This window comes from Canis lupus, chromosome 1, assembly GCF_003254725.2.
Source record: "Canis lupus dingo isolate Sandy chromosome 1, ASM325472v2, whole genome shotgun sequence".
Classification (NCBI taxonomy): Eukaryota; Metazoa; Chordata; class Mammalia; order Carnivora; family Canidae; genus Canis; species Canis lupus.
The window spans coordinates 56,821,362-56,842,634 of record NC_064243.1 but is presented as its reverse complement, the minus strand read 5'-3'; the positions used below and the strand labels follow the sequence as shown (position 1 = coordinate 56,842,634).

The window sequence follows — 21,273 nt, the reverse complement described above, 5'->3', positions numbered from 1 at the left end:
ATCACCTCAACAGATGCAGAAAAAGCATTTGACAAAGTTCAATATCCTTTTATAATAAAAACTTGGCTAAATGGATATAAAAGGAATATACCTCAATATAATAAGAGCCATACATGACAAGCCCACAACTAACATCATTTCCAACAGGAAAGCTAAAAGTTTTTCCTTTAAGATCAGGTACAAAGGAAGAATGCTGACTTTCACCATTTTTAAAAATATTTTATTCATTCATGAAAGACAGAGGCAGAGACACAGAGGGAGAAGCAGGCTCCCAGCAGGCAGCCCAATGTGGGACTCGATCCCAGCACCCTGGGATCACACCCTGAGCCAAAGGCAGATGCTCAACCAGTGAGCCACCCAGGCATCCCTGACTTTTACAATTTTTATTCAGCATAGTACCAGAAGTACTAGACAGAGCAATTAAGGAAAAAAGAAAAAGAAAAAGAAAAAAGAGTATCCAAATCAGAAAGGAGGAATACAACTGCTTCTCTTTAAAGATAGCATGATACTATATATAGAAAACTGAAGATTCCACCAATGAAACAAAACAAAACAAAACCTGTTAGAACTAATAAATGAATTCAGTAAAGTTACAGAATAAAAAATCAATATATAAAATTGTGTTTCTATATATAACAGTGAACTATCAGAAAGAGAAATTAAGAAAAAAATCCCATTTATAATAGCATAAAAAACTTAGGAATAAATTTAATCAAAGGAGTAAGTGATCCCTTTCATGAACTGAAAGAACTGAAATTGTTTTTTTTTTAAGATTTTATTTATTTATTTATTCATGAGAGACAGAGAGATAGAGATAGAGAGAGAGAGGCAGAGACACAGGTAGAGGGAGAAGCAGGCTCCATGGAGGGAGCCTGATGTGGGACTCGATCCCGGGTCTCCAGGATCAGGCCCTGGGCTGAAGGCGACACTAAACTGCTGAGCCACCTGGGCTGCCCAAGAACTGAAATTGTTAAAGTGTTCATACTACCCAAAGCTATCTATAGGTTCAGTGCAAACCCTATCAAAATTCCAAAGGCATTTTTCACAGAAATGGAACAAAAATCCTAAAATTCATATGGAACCATGAAAGACTCTGAATAGCCAAAGCAATCTTGAGAAAGAGGAACAAGGCTAGAAGCATCACACTTCCTGACATCAAACAATATTACAAAACCACAATAATCAAACAGTAGTAGCACTGGTATAAGAATAGACATATAGCTTAATGAAGAACAGAGAGCCAAGAAATAAATTCATGCATATATGGCAACTTAATTTCTGACAGAAGAGCCAAAAATATACGATGGGGAAAAGATAGTTTCTTTAATAAATGGTCCTGAGAAAACTGGACAGTTTCATGAGAAAGAATGAAACTGGACCCCTATCTTATACCACACTCAAACAACTCAAAATTGACCATAAGAACTAAAACCAAAAAACTCCTAGAAAAAAAACAAAACAAAACACAGCAAAACTCCTTGATTCTGGTCTTGGGAAGGATTATTGGATCTGACCCCAAAAGCACAGGCAAGTATGATATCAAACTAAAATGCTTCACGGGGGGGGGGGGGGGGGGGGGCGGGAGGCACAGTAAAGGAAACCATCAGCAAATGAAAAGGCAACCTATGGAATTCAAGAAAATATTTGCAAAACACGTATCTGATAATGAATTAATATCCAAAGTATACAAGGAACTCACACTACTCAGTAACAACAACAACAAAAAAATAACCCAATTAGAAAATGGGCAGAGGAATCGAACATTTTTCCAAAATAACATATACATTTTCCCAAACTATATGTACAACAAGAAAAGGTACTCAAATCATCAATTACCAGGGAAACACTAATCAAAACCACAATGAGATGATCCCATCTCATACCTATTAGAATGGGTATTATCAAAAAGACAAGAGAAAAATACTGGTGAAGATGTAGAGAAAAGGGAACTCTCATACACTGTTGGTGAGAACATAAACTGGTACAAACACTATGGAAAATGGAATGGAGTTTTCTCAAAAAATTAAAAACAGAAACACTCTATGATCTACCAGTCCCACCTCTGGGTATATGTGCAAAGAAAACTAAATCAGTATCTTGAAGAGCTATCTGTACTCTCATGTTCACTGCACCATTATTCACAATACCTAAATGTGGGAACAATCTGTGTCTGTCAACAATGAATGGAAAAAGAAAATGCCACCCCCTCACACACAGAAGAATATTATTCAGCCATAAAAAGAAGGAAATCCTATCATTTGTGATAAGATGGATGAACCTGGAGGCTATTAAGCTAAGTGAAATAATTGGCACAGCAAAAGACAATACTGCACAGTATACGTAAAATCTTTTTAAAAAGTCAATCTCAAAGAAACAGAAAGAATGATTATTGCCAGGGTCTGGGGAGTAGGTGAAATGGGGAGAGGCTGAGAAAGAGATATAAACTTTCAGCTTTAAGATACATAAGGTCTGGGGGCACCTGGGTGGCTCAGTGGTTGAGCGTCTGCCTTTGGCTCAGGTTGTGATCCCTGGGTCCTGGGATCAAGTCCCTGATAGGGTTCCTTCAGGGAGCCTGCTTCTCCCTCTGTCCATGTCTCTGCCTCTATCTCTGTGTCTCTCATGAACAAACAAACAAAATCTATTTAAAAAATAAGATGAATAAGGTCTGATGATCTCAAATGTAACATAGTGACCATGGTTTATACTCTGTATTGTATCATTGAAATTTGGCTAAGAGTGCAGAACTCGAGTGTTCTCATTTTATTTATTTATTTTTTTAAAAAAGATTTTATCTATTTATTCATGAGAGACAGAGAGAGAGACAGAGAGAGACAGAGAGAGAGACAGAGAGAGGCAGAGACACAGGCAGAGGGAGAAGCAGGCTCCATGCAGGGAACCTGACATGGGACTCGATCCCGAGTCTCCATGATCATGCCCTGGGCTGATGGTGGTGCTAAACCACTGAGCAACCCGGGCTGCCCCATGTGTTCTCATTCTAAAAAAGGTAAGTATGTGAGGTGATGGATGTGTTAATTAACTTGATGATGAGTTTTCTTCCCCAGTGTATATGTATGTCAAATCATCATGTTGTACACCTTAAATATATTACAGTTTTATCTGTCAATTGCACTTCAATAAAGGTGAAAAAGTTTGAGTGTGAAATAAAGCTTTAATTTTAAGATAAATTGAAAGCTGAGAAACTCTGTTATCAGCAAACTTGTGCTACATGTAATGTTACAAGATTTCCTTCAGGCTGATGGAAATGATAAATGAAAACTGGACTCTATACAGAGAGGAATCAAGAACACCAAAAAGGATAACCACGTGGGCAAATGTAAAAAGACTTTTCCCTCTCATGTTTATATGTGTACGGATGCTCATTCCTTCAAAATTTTTAAGAAAAATGAGTACCTCTTTAAAGAAAATATAAGTAACCTGAGGTCTGTTTTGCTGGGCTTGTTAAAAAAACCTACAATCCACACTCTTCAGCAAGATCATTCACTTTCCTTGCTTCTTTTCAATGCTGCTCGGGCCAGAAAAAGCTTTGGCTGTCACCACAAATAGACATGATAAGCACTTGGCAAAACTGCAGGGTTTTTGGAGTGAAAACTTTTCAAGCACACTATCAAAGAATGAGGCAGATCCCGAAGATGTTCGCCAGGGAAAGCAATCTTGGCAAAGTCCCGAAGTGAGAAAGCACGAGGAAGAGGAGAGATGCTTAGATCAGGGGTGCTGGGGCCCCTTGACCACCAGCAGCAGCATGTACTTGCCCCTACCAGACCCACTGAATCGGAAACTGAAGGTGAGCCTGGCAGTCCTACTAGCCCTTTGGGGGACTCTGGTGCATGCCAGTGATTTGAGAACCACAGACTGTGCTGTGCTTAAATGTTTTAATATATGGGCATTCCCCCTAAGCTCTGAGGTACACTTACATTTCCCTCCATAAGTATAGACCTGTTTTGTGTATGATTCTTTGCAGAAACTGTTCATGTCTTTATTTCCTATGCTTTTTCCTAAAGCCCCTAAAAGATCTCCTGGAAATACTGAGAAAGAATGATGTGGAGAAAAATGCCATCAAGGCCATATTCAGATGGATGGAAAAACCTTTAAAGTAGATTAAAATATAATGAGAAAAAGAAGAAAAAAATACAAGTAACAATGTATTATGGGGTTTATAATAAATATAGAAATATAACATATTACAGGAACAAAAAAGGAGGGGTATTGAATGGAATTACATTGCTGTAAGGTTTCTACATCTTTTCTGAAAAGGTCTAATTTATATCTTGCAAATAATTTAATTCATAGCAAACCACAGGGTAATTCAAAGTATAGCTAAAAGCTAACAGAAATAGAATAAAATACTAAAAAATATCTGACTAACATAAAAGAAGGTAAAAGGGGAGACACAGAGGAACAAAAACAGAAAACAAATACCAAGTTAGTTCATTTGAGCCAAATCATCACTAATTACAATAAATGTAAATAGACAAACCCACCATGTAAAGAGATTGCTGTATGTAAAAAAAGCAAAATGGAAATATATTTACAAAGGCATGCTTTAAACATATAGACATAACAAACAGGCTTTAAGTAAAAGATGAGAAAAGGTAAACATTCAGAAAAAAATATGGGAATGGTTATATTAATAACAATATAGGCTTTAAGACAGGAATATTACCAGAAATAAAAAGATAAGTTTTATAGTGAAAATGTGTTCATTCACCATGAAAATATAACAATCCTAAATGTTTATACACCCTCCTAACTGACCTTCAGAAAAATATAAAGCAAAAATTGGCAAAACTAAAGAAAAAAAAAGCAGATCCACAATTATGGTTGGAGATTTTAATACTCTTCTCCTATAGATTGATAAAAAGAAAAAATTGTAAGGATATAAAAGATTTCAATAGTACTATCAACCATCTCAACTTAATTGACCTTTATAAAATACTACATCCAACAACTGTAGAAAGCACACACATTCTTTTTTTTAATTTTCTATTTTAATTCCACTATAGTTAACATGTAGTGTTATATCTGTTTCAGGGGTCCAATATAGTGATTCATTAATTCTATACATTACTCTGTGGTCATCACAAATTAATCCCTTTTACTTATTTCATCTATCTCCCCTCCCACTTCCCCCTTGGTAGCCATTAGTTTGTTCCCTATAATTAAGAATATATTTCTTGCTTTCTCTTTTTTTCCTCTTGGCTTATTTGCTTGGTTTCTTAAATTCCACATATGAGTGAAATCATATGGTATTTGTCTTTCTGACTTATTTCACGTAGCATTTTACTAACTCCATCCATGTTGTTGCAAATGGCAAGAACCCACCTTTTTATGGCTAATATTCCATCCTATATATATATATGTGTGTATATGTGTATGTGTGTGTGTGTGTGTGTATATATATATACACACACACACCACATCCTCCCCATACACTCATCCATCAATGGACACTTAAGGTGTTTCTAGTATTTGGCTATTGTAAATAATGCTTCAATAAGCATAACAGTGCATGAATTAGTGTTTTTAAATTTTGGGGATAAATAGTAGTGTGACTACTGGGTCACAAGATAGTTTTATTTTTAACTTTTTAAAAACAGCTTTATTTATTTGACAGAGAGAGAGAGAGAGAGAGAGTAGGCACACAAGCAGGTAGAGGGAGAAAGAGAACCAGGCTTCCTGCCAAGCAGGGAGCCCAATGCATGGCTTGATTCCAGGACCCTGGGATCATTACTTGAGCTGAAGGCAGTTGCTTAACTGACTGAGCCACCCAGGTGCCCCTATTTTTAACTTTTTTTTTTATTTTTTAAAATTTTTTTTTTATTTTTAACTTTTTGAGGAACCTCTATACTGTTTTCCACAGTGGTGGTGCCAGTTTGCATTCCCACCAACAGTGCAGAAGGGTTCTTTTTTCTCCACATCCTCCCCAGAATTTGTTGTTTATTGTGTTTTTTATTTTAGCCATTCTGACAGGTGTGAGGTGATATCTCATTGCAGGTTTGATTTGCATTTCCCTGATGTTGAGCATCTCTTCGTGAGTCTGTTGGCTCTGTAGGTTTTCTTTGGAGAAATGTTCATGTCTTCTGCCCATTTTTTAATTGGATTGTTTTCTTTTTTTTTTTTTTTGGCTTTGAGTTGTCAGGTCTCACATTTAGGTTCATAATCAAATTTGAATTTATTCTTGTGTGTGGTGAAAGAAAGCGGTCCATTCTTTTACATGTGACTCTCCTGACACCATTTGTTGAAGAGACTGTCTTCTTCCCATTGCATATTCATTCCTCCTTTGTTGAAGATTAATTGACTGTATAATTGTGGTTTATTTCTGGATCTTCTATTCTGTTCCATTGATCTATGAGTCTATTTTTGTCCCAGTACTATACTGTTCTGATTACTACAGCTCTGACTGAGTCAACCAGGTGCCCAATTACTAAACCTTTGCAGTATAACTTGGAAGTCCAGAATCATGATGCCTTCGGCTTTGCTTTTCTTTCTAAAGATTGCTTGGACTATTCAGGGTCTTTTGTAGTCGATGGAAATTTTAGGGTTATTTGTTTTAGTTCTGTAAAAAATGCTGTTGGTATTTTGATAGGGATTGCATTCAATGTGTGGATTGCTTTGGGTAGTATAGAGATTTTAACAATACTTGTTCTTCCAATCCCTAAGCATCAAATATCTTTCCATTTCTTTGTGTTATCCTCAATTTCTTTCATCAATGTTTTATAGTTTTCAGAGTACAGGTCTTTTACCTCTTTAGTTAAGTTTACTCCTAGGTATTTTATTATTTTTGGTGCAACTGTAAATGGAGTTGTTTTAATCTCTCTTTCTGCTGCTTCATTATTAGCGTATAGAAATGCAACAGATTTCTGAACATGCATTTTGTACTCTGTGACTTTACTGAATTCCTTTATCAGTTCTAGTATTTTTTTTTGAGCACACACATTATTTTAAGGGCACATGAAATAATTACCAAAGCCTACCTAATGCTGGGCTATAAAATAAGTTTCAGTAAATGAAAAAGGACTGAAATCATTTTAAGTATGTTTTTGCAACAAAAGCATTAAAATAGTAATAAGAGGTAGATAGCTAGAAGAGTTGAATATATATAAAAGCAACTCCTAAATAACTCATGGGTCAAAGAACAAATTACAAACAATTACAAATTACTACAAATGATAATGAGAATATAACATGCCCAAATTTGTGGGATGTGCTAATAGCAGTCCTTAGAAGAAAGAAAAAGGAGAGACACCTTGTGGCTCAGTTGGTTAAATGGCTGACTCTTGATTTTGGCTCAGGTCATGTTTTCAGGGTTGGGTTTTTACACTGGGTGTGGAGCCTACCTAAGATTCTCTCTCTCTCTCTCTCTGCCCCTCCCCCCATCCTTGCATGTGCATGTGGGTCATGCACACACACTCTCTCAAAAAGAATAGAAAAGTGGCACCTTAGTGGCTCAGTTTGTTAAGTGTCTGCCTTCAGCTCAGGTTGTGATCTCAGGGTCCTAGAATTGGGCCCTGGTCAGGCTCCCTGCTTGGTGGGGAGTCTGTTTTTCCCTCTCCCTTGTCCCCTCCCCCTTGCTTGTGTGCTCGCTCTCTTAAATAAATAAACCTGTAAAAAAGAAAAGAAAAGAGTATAAAAAACAATGATCTAAGGGGCACCTGGTTAATTGGTTGAGCGGCAACTCTTGGTTTTGGCTCAAGTCATGATCTCAGGGATCAAGCACATAAGTGGGCTCAGCTCAGCAGGGAGTCTGCTTGAAGATTTTCTCCCTCTGTCCCTCCCCTCATTTATGCACACACATATGAGTGCTCTCTCTTTAATATATAAATAAAACTTAAAAAAAATCAATGATTTAAGCTTCCACATTAAGAAGTCAGAAAGGAAGGGCAAATTAAATCCAACATTAATAGTATCAAACAAAAATAAAGACAAAAATCAATGAAATACAAAACAGACAAGTAGTAAGAGAAAATGAACCATGGCAAAACTGACTCTGGAAATACAAATAATTGTTGAATCCAGGAACTGCGTATTTAAGTTGATGTTAACTACATAATTCTTTAACTTCTACAGATACTTGTAAGTTTTCAAATTAAAAGGTTCAGAAGAAAATGACAATTTATAAATAATGGCTCTGACAGTAGCTGATCAGTTATAATAATTCTGTGTATATTTATATATTTATCTTCTAAAATCCAATATATATTTTATAACATGCAAAATTAAAAATGTCTATTTCTAACATAACATGATATATAAAGGCTAAGTACTCTATGACCTAAAATAAAGATCTAAAGATTCTGACATCAAAGGTTTCCCAGGGAAAAAGGTGGAGCCAAATTGTTATCAACCTTATAGTGCACAAAATCCCTTCCCCAACACACACGTAGAATGGATAATCAGCTGTTTAGAATCTGTGGTAGGCAGAACAATGGGGCCTTCAAAGATTCTACATTCTAACTCCCAAAATCTATGGATATATTACTTTCCATGGCAAAGGGGACTGTGATGATGTGATTAAATGAAGGACTCTGGTGGTGTATTTTCCTAATTTATCTAGGTGAACCAAATCATGTGGATTTTTAAAAGCAAATATTCTTTCAAGGAACACCTGGGTGGCTCAGTTGGTTAAGCATTTGACTCTGGATTTCAGCTCAGGACACGATCTCAGGGTTGTGAGATCAAGCTCTGCATAGGGCTCCACACTGGGCTGGGCATGGAACCACTTAGGATTCTCTCTCTCTCTCTCTCCCTCAGCCCTTCCTCCATCTCTCTCTCAAATAAATACATAAGTAAAGATCTTTCCTGGCTGTGGTCATAAAAACGGTATGACTATAGAGGAAAAATCAGAGACATTTGATGTTACTGGCTTGGAAGGTATAGGAATGGAGCCAAAAACAAAATAATTTATGTGGCCTCAAGAAGCTAGATAAAGCTCTTACCAGGGCCTCTGAAAAGAAATGCAGTCTTACTGACACCATAATTTTATCCCAGTGAGACCCATGTTAGAGTTCTAACCTTACACCTTATCTTGTGTAAGATAAGTTTGTATTATTTTAGTCACTATGTCTGTGGTAATTTGTTTCAGCCACAATAGTTAACTAATATAAAATTCTGCATATATGAATAGTCAGTTAATGACTACCAGAGTTTTAAGGAAATCCCATAATATGAAAGAAGAGGCCCAGATTAGCAGAATGGTAAATGCAGCTTGGGAAAAAAGATTATGCAGTTAGAAAAAAAACCCTTGAAAAAAGGAACTCTTGAAGATGAAAAATAACAGGAAGACAAGCTCAATAGAAGGAGTTGACTGAAAGCTGAAGAAATCTCAAGAAAGAGAAATATGAGACAATGAAACAGAAAATGGAAAAGAAAGTTAGAGGACTAACCCCAGACGTTGAATATCTAAATAAGAAGAGAATAAAGATGAAAGCAAATAAAAACAAAGGGGAAGAAATCAAATGTATGAAGAAAACCTCCTAGAACTACAATGCAGGAGTTTCCAGACTGGAGGAGTCCATCAAGTGAATAGTATGTGGATGAAAAGAGATTCATCCCAAACCAAGATCCAGACTTTTTCAACACTGGTGACAGAAGAGACCCAAAAAAGCTTCAGAGAGAAAAATCGGGTTTCATTCAAAGCATCAAGAGTCAGATTGGGATTGGACATTTCAACAGCACACTAGAAGCTGGAACTTTAAAACTCAAGGAGACAATAAAAAAATGAAAATTAAAAATTAAAACTCGGGTAAACAACACAAGCTATAATTCCATACCCAGCCAAGCTACATTCAAACTCGAGTGCACAATAAACACAAGCAGACAGCCAAGTAAATTTCCAAATTTACCTCTCACGACACTTTCTCTGGAAACCAATGGAGAATTTCTCCACCAAATTAGGAAAAGAACAACATGATTCTCATGGCCCAGAGAATCCCACACAAGATAGGAGAGGAGAACAAGTCAACAGCTATACAGCAGACCTAGATCACAGCAAGTCAAAAGGCTCTGGCAGTTATTTCTTGATGAACTATCAGATGAACTGTCAGGAATATAGGTATCTCCCACCTTTCCAAAATTTGAATTGTACAACTTCACTTTTATGAGAGACCTGCATTGGTGTGCATTGTTCGCTAACTAAAAGAAATCTGAAGAGGATGTTCCTTTTGACAAAAAAAGTTGAAAAGCAAAAATAGTGTTCAGCATTTGTTTTGCAGCAAGCAATGGGAGGCAGCACACAACCCAAACAGCAACAGTGGCGCCACCAGGCTCCTTCCCCGGGAACTACACTAGGTAACTCAACATTAGACTGCCAAAACTGTGCTGAGCATCTGTGCTTTATTTGGATTTATTTTGTGCATCATTAGCAAGATGCGTCCTAAGTTATCAGAACAGCCTAAGACAGGTTATTTTGGGGGTCTGGGAACACTAAAATGTATTTCCATATAAATTAATGGTGGTAACTGGCTCTTTGCTTTATGCCATTTCTGCTTACTTAAGTTTTATAGGAAAGCTCTATTTTTGGATAGCAGGGGAAACCTAAAATGTCATTAAGAAAATCTCGTGGGCAAGTGTCTGGGTGGCTTAGTTGCTTAAGTGTCTGCCTTTGGTTCAGGTCATGATCCTAGAGTCTCGGGATCAAGCCCCCACTGGGCTCCCTGCTCAGTGGGGAGTCTGCTACTCCCTCTGCCCTTCACCCCCCCTTCTCTCTCGCTCACTCTCTCTCAAATAAATAAAATCTTTTTTTAAAAAAAAGATCATCTCGTGAATTGATTGAGAGAATTACATAACTAAATAAAAGTCTGGTTGATCATTAGTGATAAATATATAGGAAATTAACTAAATAAGAAAGCTGTTATTAATACTAAAGAAAACAAAAGCTGTACACAAATTGAAAAGAGATCATAGTACACAACAGGGTTTAGGTGTCAATAACTTTTGCCTTGTTAAAATATGCAAACACTTAAAATTCATCTAACTAAAATGATAATCTATACAGGAAGATGGAGGGATAAGAAGTATACATGTGTTAATGGCAGATGGTATGTTGAGAGACAGATGAGTGATGTATCTACAAGCCAAGAAATGCCAAGGGATGCCTACAACCACCTGAAACTAAGACAGTAGCATAGGGCAGTTCCTCCTTTGGAGTCTCCAGAAGGAACCAACCCCACTGACAACTTGATTTCAGACTCTTAGCCTCCACTTGTTCATTTTAAGTCTGTGGTACCTTGTTAGAGCTGCCTCAGCAATGAATACAATGACCTTAAAGAATCTCACCAGCCATCACCACTGTCCTGTACCTGCCACCTTCCTGCCGATACCTGGACAGGACATTCCTCCCATTTATTTTAAAGAGCAATCCCCTAATATTCTGACAACATGCAACATGCAAAAGGGGAAAGAATTATCTGCAATAGAAAGTTTAAAAAGTGAAGGACACCTTACCAGGGCAAAAACTGTACTCAAATTGCTGAATCTTGCCACCCTAATGGTAGGAAAATATCAAAACCAAAATGAGGCAGACTTTAATGTGCTAAGATACAAGAAAAGATATTTTACTTTCTCTTATAATCTCCTCAGTAAGGTTAATATTTACTTAAGATACCCACTTCTTAATGCTTTATCAAAATTGTCCTCCTTTACAATATGCTTTTTAAAGGTTTTACTGAAATTGCCTTTTTGAAACAGTGAATAAGCTGTGGCAGATTTGATTTTAGGCACCGAGAGGAAATAATGTGCTGCAGAATTTATTCCACTCAACCCTGGAAACCTGAAATGCAATCATCAATCACGGACTTTGCACTCTTTCCTAATGAAAAAAAGCTGCTTCCTAATATATTTTAGAAACAAGTACTCTAAACACTCAAATTATGGAAGAAAGAGGCCACCTCAAAGAGCAAAGGAGTCCCTTCAGTGGCAAGATTTAAGAGGCATGTTAATTTAAGAAAGGGTTTTCTGAAAAGGAATCGTGTTTATCAGAGTGTTAGGCAGCACTTTCAAATTTTAAATCATAAGCTATTTTTTAAAGATTTTATTTATTTATTCAAGAGAGACAGAGAGAGAGAGAGAGAGAGAGAGAGAGGCAGAGACACAGGCAGAGGGAGAAGCAGGCTCCATGCAGGGAGCCCACTGTGGGACTCGATCCCGGGACTCCAGGATCATGTCCTGGGCCGAAGGGAGGTGCTTAGCCGCTGAGCCACCTAGGCGTCCCAAATCATAAGCTATTAATAGATTGTGAAATAAATATGATGGGTTATGACCAGTACATTTTTAATGGAATTTAATGAAATGGAATAGAATAGAAACTTGTGAAATGCAAAGCATGACCTAAATGCAAGGGCTGGGGGCACCTGGGTGGTTCAGTCAAGTCTTTGCCTTCAGCTCAGATTGTGATCCTGGGTCGTGAGATTGAGCCCCAAGTCGGGCTCCCTGCTCAGCGTTAAGTCTGCTTCTCCCTCTGCCCCTCCTCCTTCTCATGCTCTCTCTCTCTCCTTCAAACAAATAAATCTTTAAGAAATAAATAAAATAAATGCAAGGGCTGATTTGTACAACTTTCACTCATATATTTATATTACATACACATGCATAGACAAATGTAGAGTTAAAGTTAACCTGTGTACTGAGTTGGGATGCAAACTTTCTTACTATGCATCACATTCAAAAAGGTTTGGAAAGGTCTTAGAGGGTAAACTGGACACCAAACAAGCAGCCAGCCAGATGCATCCTGCAGACATAGAGGACCTGGGCCCAGGGCCTGCTTCAGTGGGTGGAGCTTGGTTGAGACACAGCCACCCAGAGCACTTTCCAGCACAAGACCAAGCCAATGCTGCGGGAAAATCACACTGTGAGATCACCAGGAAGGAACCCAGAGCACAAGTTCAGTCTGGTTAAAATAGAAGGCAGAAGGTACTGTATGATAAAGGCAGACACAAAACACCAAACAGGCTCAAGGCAGTCAATTCAGGAATGAAAACTGATTTATCACTATGCAGAAAAACATCACTCATCCTCCTCAAAGTGATTTTGTTTGGCTTTGAAGCCAAATACATTCAAGAGAGACAATGAAATAATGCCTATGAACAGCAGATGGTACCAATAGTTTATTTCATGTCCTTAGGACCCAGTTTCAGAGTACTTCTTAAAAAGCAGTGAAGTGGGAAAGTCAGTTTAGGATTTTTCTTTGTGAATCATAAAAAAAATCTGCAGGATGTACTATCTCACATGTTGCCAGAAAACAAAATTAATGAATAAACTAAATTTCAATTATGAGCCAAACTTGTAAGCTATCATCAACATGCCATCTGTATTAAATACTCCCAAGTTTTAATGTAGAGTTACGTCATTTTGAAAATAAAAGTTGACCCTACCCCAAAAACTGAATGCAATCCCATCCTCCACATCTTCTCTGACCAATGCCAGGCCATGGTAAAAAATAAAACAAAACAAAACAAAAACACACACACACACAAACAAAAACAAAAAAACAGGAGGAAAAGATTTAAACTGGATTCAGTAATACTTTGAGATCTCTCCCATGTCAACAAGTTCTCCAAAGAAGGTAAAATAGTAAACTCCATTTGGGTTTTCAAAATTATGGCCAAAAATTTAGGGCAGTAAGATATTAAAGTTATATAAAGTTTTTACAATATCTATGGATTAATTCTTATCTTCTCTTTTACCCAGATTTTTTTCTTCTAAGAGTGAACTTCCTGTAAATGAATCACAGAAATGAACTTAAAATTGCTCACTCCATTGTTACAAGCCCGAATGGTTATCCACATACTTCCTTGAGAATCTTTTCTCTTTTTCTTTTTCTAACTTTAAGGAAACAGGAGGATTCACTCAAGCTGATGCATTCCTCCCGGAGTGCCGCCTACATGGTGTTTCATTTTGGCTTCAGCTGCAAAAAGTAACGTGAAGACACCCATGTGGCTATAACACTGTCAGGCCTTTGCCTTTTCTTTTCAGTCTTCTGATTGTTATTCATTTATTTATCGTGGTAGGCCTACTTTAAATCTGACCTTCTTTAAACTTTCTTTCTACATTTTTCTATAGTCAACAGAAGTTACATACATTGTATTTCAAAACATATTTTATATTTGATAAAATCTTTTTTGTGGTGACTTTTTTTTTTAAGTCACAATACACTCATGGCAAACAGGAAGTAGCTAAAAATAACACTTGAGAGTTGCAAACCCAGTATCTCCTCTTGGGTTCATAGACCCTTCATACTCTGTATATCCAAAAACCAAAATCTTTGTTAGCATTCCCCAATGAGTGTTGCCATCTCACAGAATGGTCTCATCATTCTCTCAGCATCCCATAAAAAAATTCCTTTGTCCTTTTGGTCCTTCAATACAGTTGTCAAGTCTTATACATGCAAATTCTTAAAAGTTTCTGGAACCCAGCATTGCTTTCCATTCTCAGAGCTCCTATTCTGGGCTCTCATCTGGATGATAAACACAAAAGGCCTAACTGGTCTTTCTGGTTTGACCTCTGCAATCTACTCTCCACATGTGGCCAGAGACTCTTCCCAAAACACAAATCTGTCACATGGAGAAAACAGCAGCCATTTTATGTCTCCCGCTGAGAAAACAGTCACTCCCTACGCTTGTGTCAGAGTGACCACAACAGGTGGCAGCAGCTCCTGGGTCTACAGGAAATAGCAAGGGTGGAGGAGCATCCCCCGGAGCTATACCTTAAACATGCAGTCAGCAACCTCCAGATTGTGGGGAGCTGCTGTGCAGGTCAACAGTCCCAGGTTCTTCCACAGATAAATTATAACAATAATAAAGAGATAGAGGAGAAACAGCTTAAAAAAAAAAAGACTTAGTGAACATCTGAAAAACAAGCAAGACTGAACTTGTGCCTAGGGAGACACACCTGAATGAACTATAAAGAACACATGGGTGTAATGACTGAAGTCAGAGGAGGCTTTGTGGGGACAGACAGAGTTGGGATTGGGATGGGGCCCTTGGAGGCCTTCTCAGGATGGCAGGCAAAGTGCCATTTCTTGGTCTGTGTTGTGGTTACCAGGGAATTTCCTTTAGATGCTTCATTAAGCGACACGCTTGTTCATATGGTATTCTATTTCACTTTGCATTGAAAAGGTTAAAACACACACACACACACACACACACACACACACACACACACACGAGTTGGATGTCACCGACCTGTTAGAACCCTTCAATGGCCTCACGGTGCTCAGAAGTAAAAGTATAAGCTCCTTCCTTCACATGGCAGATGAAGCCTTGAGGCACCTGGCTCTCTGCTCAAAGCCACAATAATTGCTAGTCTCCTCCCCACATTAAATTTTCAGTTCCTCAAAAGCATTGGGCTTTCTTATGTCATGGCCTTTGAACATAAGTTACTTCTACTCAGAACAATCAAATGCACTCTCTTTCCCCTTCACTTGGCTGATTCCTGTTTGTCCTTCAGGCCCCAGTGGAAAAGTCTTCCCCAAAGCTTGAATGTTGAGTGAAGTACCCTTCCATCTACCCATTACACACTGTACTTTCCCAACCATGGCATTCATCATCTCCATTAATATTTATTAGTGGATATCTTCCGTAGGTCAACAACAAGCCAAGATGTGTAACTTGCCCTCAAATTTTCATATCCCCAATTCCTAGCACAATGCCTAGAATAGAATAAGTATACAATAAACATAAATAAAATGAATATGTACATCCATTTGTTATAAATGAAAATTACCTTTGTTGGCATCAATTTATAGGAAAACAAAATATAAGCAAAGTAAAAAAGGTAACAATATCATTATGCTAGATATTCTTTCATTAACTCATTTAATGCTCTAAACAACACTATGATGTATTGTATTTATCAGCAATTCATAGATGAGGAAACTGAGCCATGGAGAAGCCAACTAATATGCTCCGGGTCACAGAACCCATAAATGGGACTAGAATGCAGGCAGTCTGGCTCCATAGTCCTTGCTCTCATTCCAATAAACTATCCCTCCCACTTCCCACTGCCTAACATCACTACCATACATTTCAAAGATTGAAGCAGGTGGCTTTAATGGGAAAACAAAACAAAACAATATTCTATTGAGGTTATTTGATAGGGAATATTCATGAATATTATATACATATTAAAGTGCTGCATGCCAAAATTTGAGGACCTGGGAAGGAGAGAATACCAGGTGCAAGAGCACTTCAAAGAGCAGGTAATCTGACTCTCCTGATAAACTGTGCACTGAGATGTCAAATCCTGACATACCTTTTACTGGCTTCCAACTGGGCCAGGGAACAATACCTCTGTGATTACAGGCTGACAACAGGCAGGCCTGCAGAGCAACAGTGAGGCAGACAAATATAAGCATCCATGGCGCACAAGGTATCAAATCTGATGCAAAATTTGTAGAGACCAGGACTTCAGCTCTCAGTAAACTCAGACTTTCAATCAAAATACATTCATTCATTCAATATAATGTATTAGGTCTTTAAAACCATATATATGGCTCTCAGGACTCAAAAGTAAAACATGATGATACTGCCACCTTCAATAAGCTTATGTGAGGTAGGTAAACAAATAAACCAAGAATTCTAGTACGACAAGACATCCAAAAAGAAGTTTACATGGTTCCCTTGGCATATCTGAATCACACTGGACAAAGTATGGGTAGGAGCTAGAGCCCAGGATGTTTCTAGAAAAACATTTTTGAGGGGCTCCATCTTGAAGATATATATTCCTGACTAGAGAACCAAGTAATAAAAAACCCAGTTACTATTGCAAACCAAAAAGTCACATGAAAAATAATACCAGCGGGAATTGAGAAGGGTAACAGGCTAGAGAAAATCTTGTAGGGGATGGAGAAGTTAAACTGGATCTTGAAGTCTGGGTAGGGCTGGAGAGGAGAAGGAGGAAGGAAAGGAACAGATACATGTGGGATTCCTGCAGGCACAAAGGCCAACTTGGCACTGGTCTGTAGTGCCACTAGACACTCAAGGCAGAGTAGAAGACGCCAGTACCTGTGGTCCAAGTGGACAGTGGGGGAGATGCACATCAATGCCTATGGGTGAAAAGCTTAAAATACGTAATCGCAAAATTCTAGGAAAAATAAGACTTTAAAAACCTGTAAAAGCTCTGGTTAGGGGCATGTTTTATGATGAGGATAGCAACAGGCTGATCTTGCTTTTGACACCCCAAAATACTTTTCCTTGAAGAGCTCACCCACATTCAACAATGACACAACAACAGCAAGATGCATTCACGGAGTGGTAGTAGTGTGGAACAGAATAAAGGGGAGGAATGAGAGAGATGGCAGAAGGTAAACCATGTGGCAGCAACAGTGCAGAAGCCACAGAACAGGTGAAAGTGGAAGACAGTGAACTTATGAAAGTAACAGACATGGCCAGGAGGCCCAAGTAAGTACAGTAATAAAATATACACCAAGATACCCACCACAGGTATCTAGGAGCCTTTGTGATGACAACAGGGGCAGAGGGCTTTGAAATTCGTCGTTCACACAGTTGGTTGATACTAACAAAGTGAGACAGATGAAGTAGATAGAAGAAATACACAGTGACACCAAGACACATGTAAAAAGTGAACTATCTTCTCTCTCCTATATTCCCTACCACATCTGGGCATTACTGTGTAACCATTTCACCCAAGACAAAAATCAAGTACCATTTTTTAAAACCCTCTTTTCCTTTTTAAATTTTAGTGTGGGGATCCCTGGGTGGCGCAGTGGTTTAGCGCCTGCCTTTGGCCCGGGGCGCGATCCTGGAGGCCCGGGATCGAATCCCACGTCGGGCTCCCGGTGCATGGGGCCTGCTTCTCCCTCTGCCTATGTCTCTGCCTTTCTCTCTCTCTCTCTCTCTCTCTCTCTCTGTGACTATCATAAATAAATAAACATTAAAAAAAAGATTTATTAAAAAAAATAAATTTTAGTGTGTCTCAGAATCACATAAGGGACTTGTTAAAAGGGCAGGTTCCTTGGCCTACTCCGAAAGACGGTGATTCACGCAGTCTGTGTAGCGCCCAGGAATCTGTCTTTTCAGGAATACCTGTATGTTACCTCATATCAGTCAGAATGGCTAGTTAGCAGAAAGTCAAGATGTAATAAGTATTGGTGAAGATAAGGAGAAAAAAGAATCATGCACTTCTGGCGGGAATGTAATTTGGTGTAGCCACTACAGAAAACACTATAGAAGCTCCTTAAAAAAATAAAAATCAAAGTAACATATGACCCAGTAATTCTACTTCTGGGTATTTGCCCAAAGAAAACAAAAACATTTATTCAAAAAGATATATGTACTCCATGTTTATTCCAGAATTACAATAGCCAAGATCTGGAAGCAACCAAAATGTCCACTGATAGATGAATGAATAAAGAAGATGTGGTTAGTATAAACACGGGATATTATTACTCAACCAAAAAAAAGAATGAAACCTTACCATTCTTGACAACATAGATGGAGCTAGAGGGTATTATGCTAAGTGAAATAAGTCAGACAGAAAAAGACAAATACCATATGATTTCAATTATGAACAATCTAAAAAAACAACATAAATGAATAAACATATACAAACACACACACACACACAAAAACAGAAACAGACTCATAAATACAGAGAACTGGTAGGTACCAGAGAGGAGAGTATGGAAGAATGGGCAAAATAAGTCAAGGGGATTAAGAGGTACGAACTTCTAAAAGTAAAATAAGTCACAGGGATGAAAAGTACAGCTCAGGGAATATAATCAATATCATAACAACTTTGTATGGTGACAGGTGGTGACTACAGCCATGGTAAGCATCCTATAATTGATATAATTGTTGAATCATTATATTGTACACCTGAAACAAATATAGTATTGTATGTAACTATACTCCAATTTTAAAAAAAACTAAGCTATTGGTAACTGTACTTGTTATAAATTAATTGGACCTGTAGTATGAATTTTACAGATATGAAATAAAGACAATTTCTAAAATTTGTATGATTTCTTTTAGTAGGCTTCATGTCCAACATAGGGCTCAAACTTGAGATGAGGAGGAAAATGAATTTTTAATTCCCCCTGCACAAGAAAAGGATACCTTTGGAATTCTGATGAAAGAATCACACTGTGAGAAAGTGTCTCAAATCCAATCAATCTCCGTGTAGATTCTCCGCCCTCGGTGTCTCTAAAAGTCATTCCTTCTTCTCTCCACCCTCACTGTCTTAATTGTGGTCTTCACTTCCTTCCTGGACTAATTTTATAAGCTTCCACCTAGTTCCCCTCCTCCTAATTCCCGCCCCCCCCCCAAAGCCATCCCACACACAAAGCTTCTAAATCACCGGCTTATGTGGGATAAGCAATGATCTGGAGGCCCCAGACAACAATGTCTCCTCCTGCTGTCCTAATGCAGCGTATTCACACTGGAAAGGAAAAGGAAGGACAGGTGACACAGTCCGTGTTAAGCTAAAACATGTTCCCTTAATGGATATGGGAGTAGGAGATGAAGAAATGAGAAAGCCATTCTGAAGATAACTAAGGTGAAATGAACCACCCGGCTTATAAGAGACCCCACAGACATACTCATGTCATTACTACTCTCTAGGAATTATAAATATCTGCTTAGCATTAGTAAGAAGCTAACGTCAGCAAGACCCTACATCTTAAGTAGTACTAGAACTGAGGAGTGATTTTACCTAATAGATAAGGCCAACTTAAAAAAAAAAAAAAAAGATGACAATGAAGCATCATTGGAATAGAACATAGGTGCAGGACGCCTCGGTGGCTCAGTGGTTGAGAGTCTGCCTTTGGCTCAGGGCATGACCCTGGGGCCCTGGGATCGAGTCTTGCCTCGGGCTCCCTGCAAAAAAGCCTGCTTCTCCCTCTACCTATGTCTCTGCCTCTATCTCTCTCATGAATAAATAAAATCTTAAAAAAAATACTTTATCCTCATTTGCATTTGAAATAGATGGAGAACACTGTCAGATACTGAACAATCATACTCTAAAGAATAAGTGGGAAATATCAGAAAGGGAGACAGAACATGAAAGACTCTTAACTCTGGGAAACGATCTAGGGGTGGTGGAAGGGGAGGTGGGCGGGGGGGTGGTGACTGGGTGACAGGCACTGAGGTGGGCACTTGACGGGATGAGCACTGGGTGTTACTCTATATGTTGGCAAATTGAACACCAATAGAAAATAAATTTATAAAAAAAAAATTAAAAAAAGAAGATACTAGTAACTCTTCATGTGCTTCACATGCTTCCTCCTGCTATGGGTCATCTAACCTCAATCCTCACCCAATTGCTTTATTATTGTACTGGGAACAACCTATTAAATAGCCTTCAAGAAGACAATTCCCAGACCTGGTTCCTAACATATGTTCCATAATGATCATCAGGGGTGCCTGATGCTCCATTGGTAGAGCACAAGACTCTCAGTCTTGGGTTTCTGAGTTCAAGCCCCACATTGGGGGTAGAGATTACTTATACAAACAAAATAAATGTAGAATTTCTTTAAAAAAATCTGATCATCATAAAAAGCCTCATAGTCGGGGATCCCTGGGTGGCGCAGCGGTTTGGCGCCTGCCTTTGGCCCAGGGCGCGATCCTGGAGACCCGGGATCGAGTCCCACGTCAGGCTCCCGGTGCATGGAGACTGCTTCTCCCTCTGCCTATGTCTCTGCCTCTCTCTCTCTGTGTGACTATCATAAATAAATAAAAAATTAAAAAAAAAAAAGCCTCATAGTCATCAATTTTAGTCTTCTATTTCTAAGGATCTAAGGTAGGATAAAAGGGGATCACTTCTTTTAGATTGCAGAATGAAAAGAACAGAGAAAAAGAGGCAAAAAGAGAGGTAGGGGGAAGGGTAAAAGGAAGAAGAAACAGGAATGAGAAAAAGCCAAGGGAATTGGGGGCTGGGTTTTCGGAGAGCCCGGCATTTGTTTCCCCAGGTCTACTGGATTTGTTTCCTGGAATCCAATGGGTTCCAGGTGCATTCTGGGCTAAGCCTCCCAGTCTTCGCCACTGTTAAGGTCACGAGATCTTTTTACTCACAGTGCTGTGGGTCCACATGTTGGGGCCCAGCTACACCCTCCCCCTTCCTTTGATTCCCAGTCTTAACGAACAATTTAGAAAAGTAAAAAGTCTGCAAAACAGCTGGCCATGCTGAGAAAGACAGGCACACACTTCATTTTGGAATGTACAGGAATAAAACCGATTGGTTCATTTCCATATGCCAGAGGCTTTTCTTTCTTTTTTTTTTTCCTTTTCCCTCTCTCTTCCATTTTAT

General features: G+C 38.4%; 1 protein-coding gene across 5 annotated transcripts in view; it reads right to left on the bottom strand.

Moving 5' to 3' along the window:
* DSE (dermatan sulfate epimerase) overlaps positions 1–21,273 on the bottom strand; it is an 81,069-nt gene that overhangs the window by 24,910 nt on the left and 34,886 nt on the right. The window contains exon 1 of one of the 5 annotated variants that reach the window (XM_025422797.3): positions 8,364–8,524. The exons of the other annotated variants lie outside the window; for them this stretch is intronic. The gene's annotated coding sequence lies outside the window, so the exon portion shown is untranslated. Of the gene's footprint in view, positions 1–8,363; positions 8,525–21,273 lie in introns of those variants that run through there. 5 annotated transcript variants of the gene reach the window in all.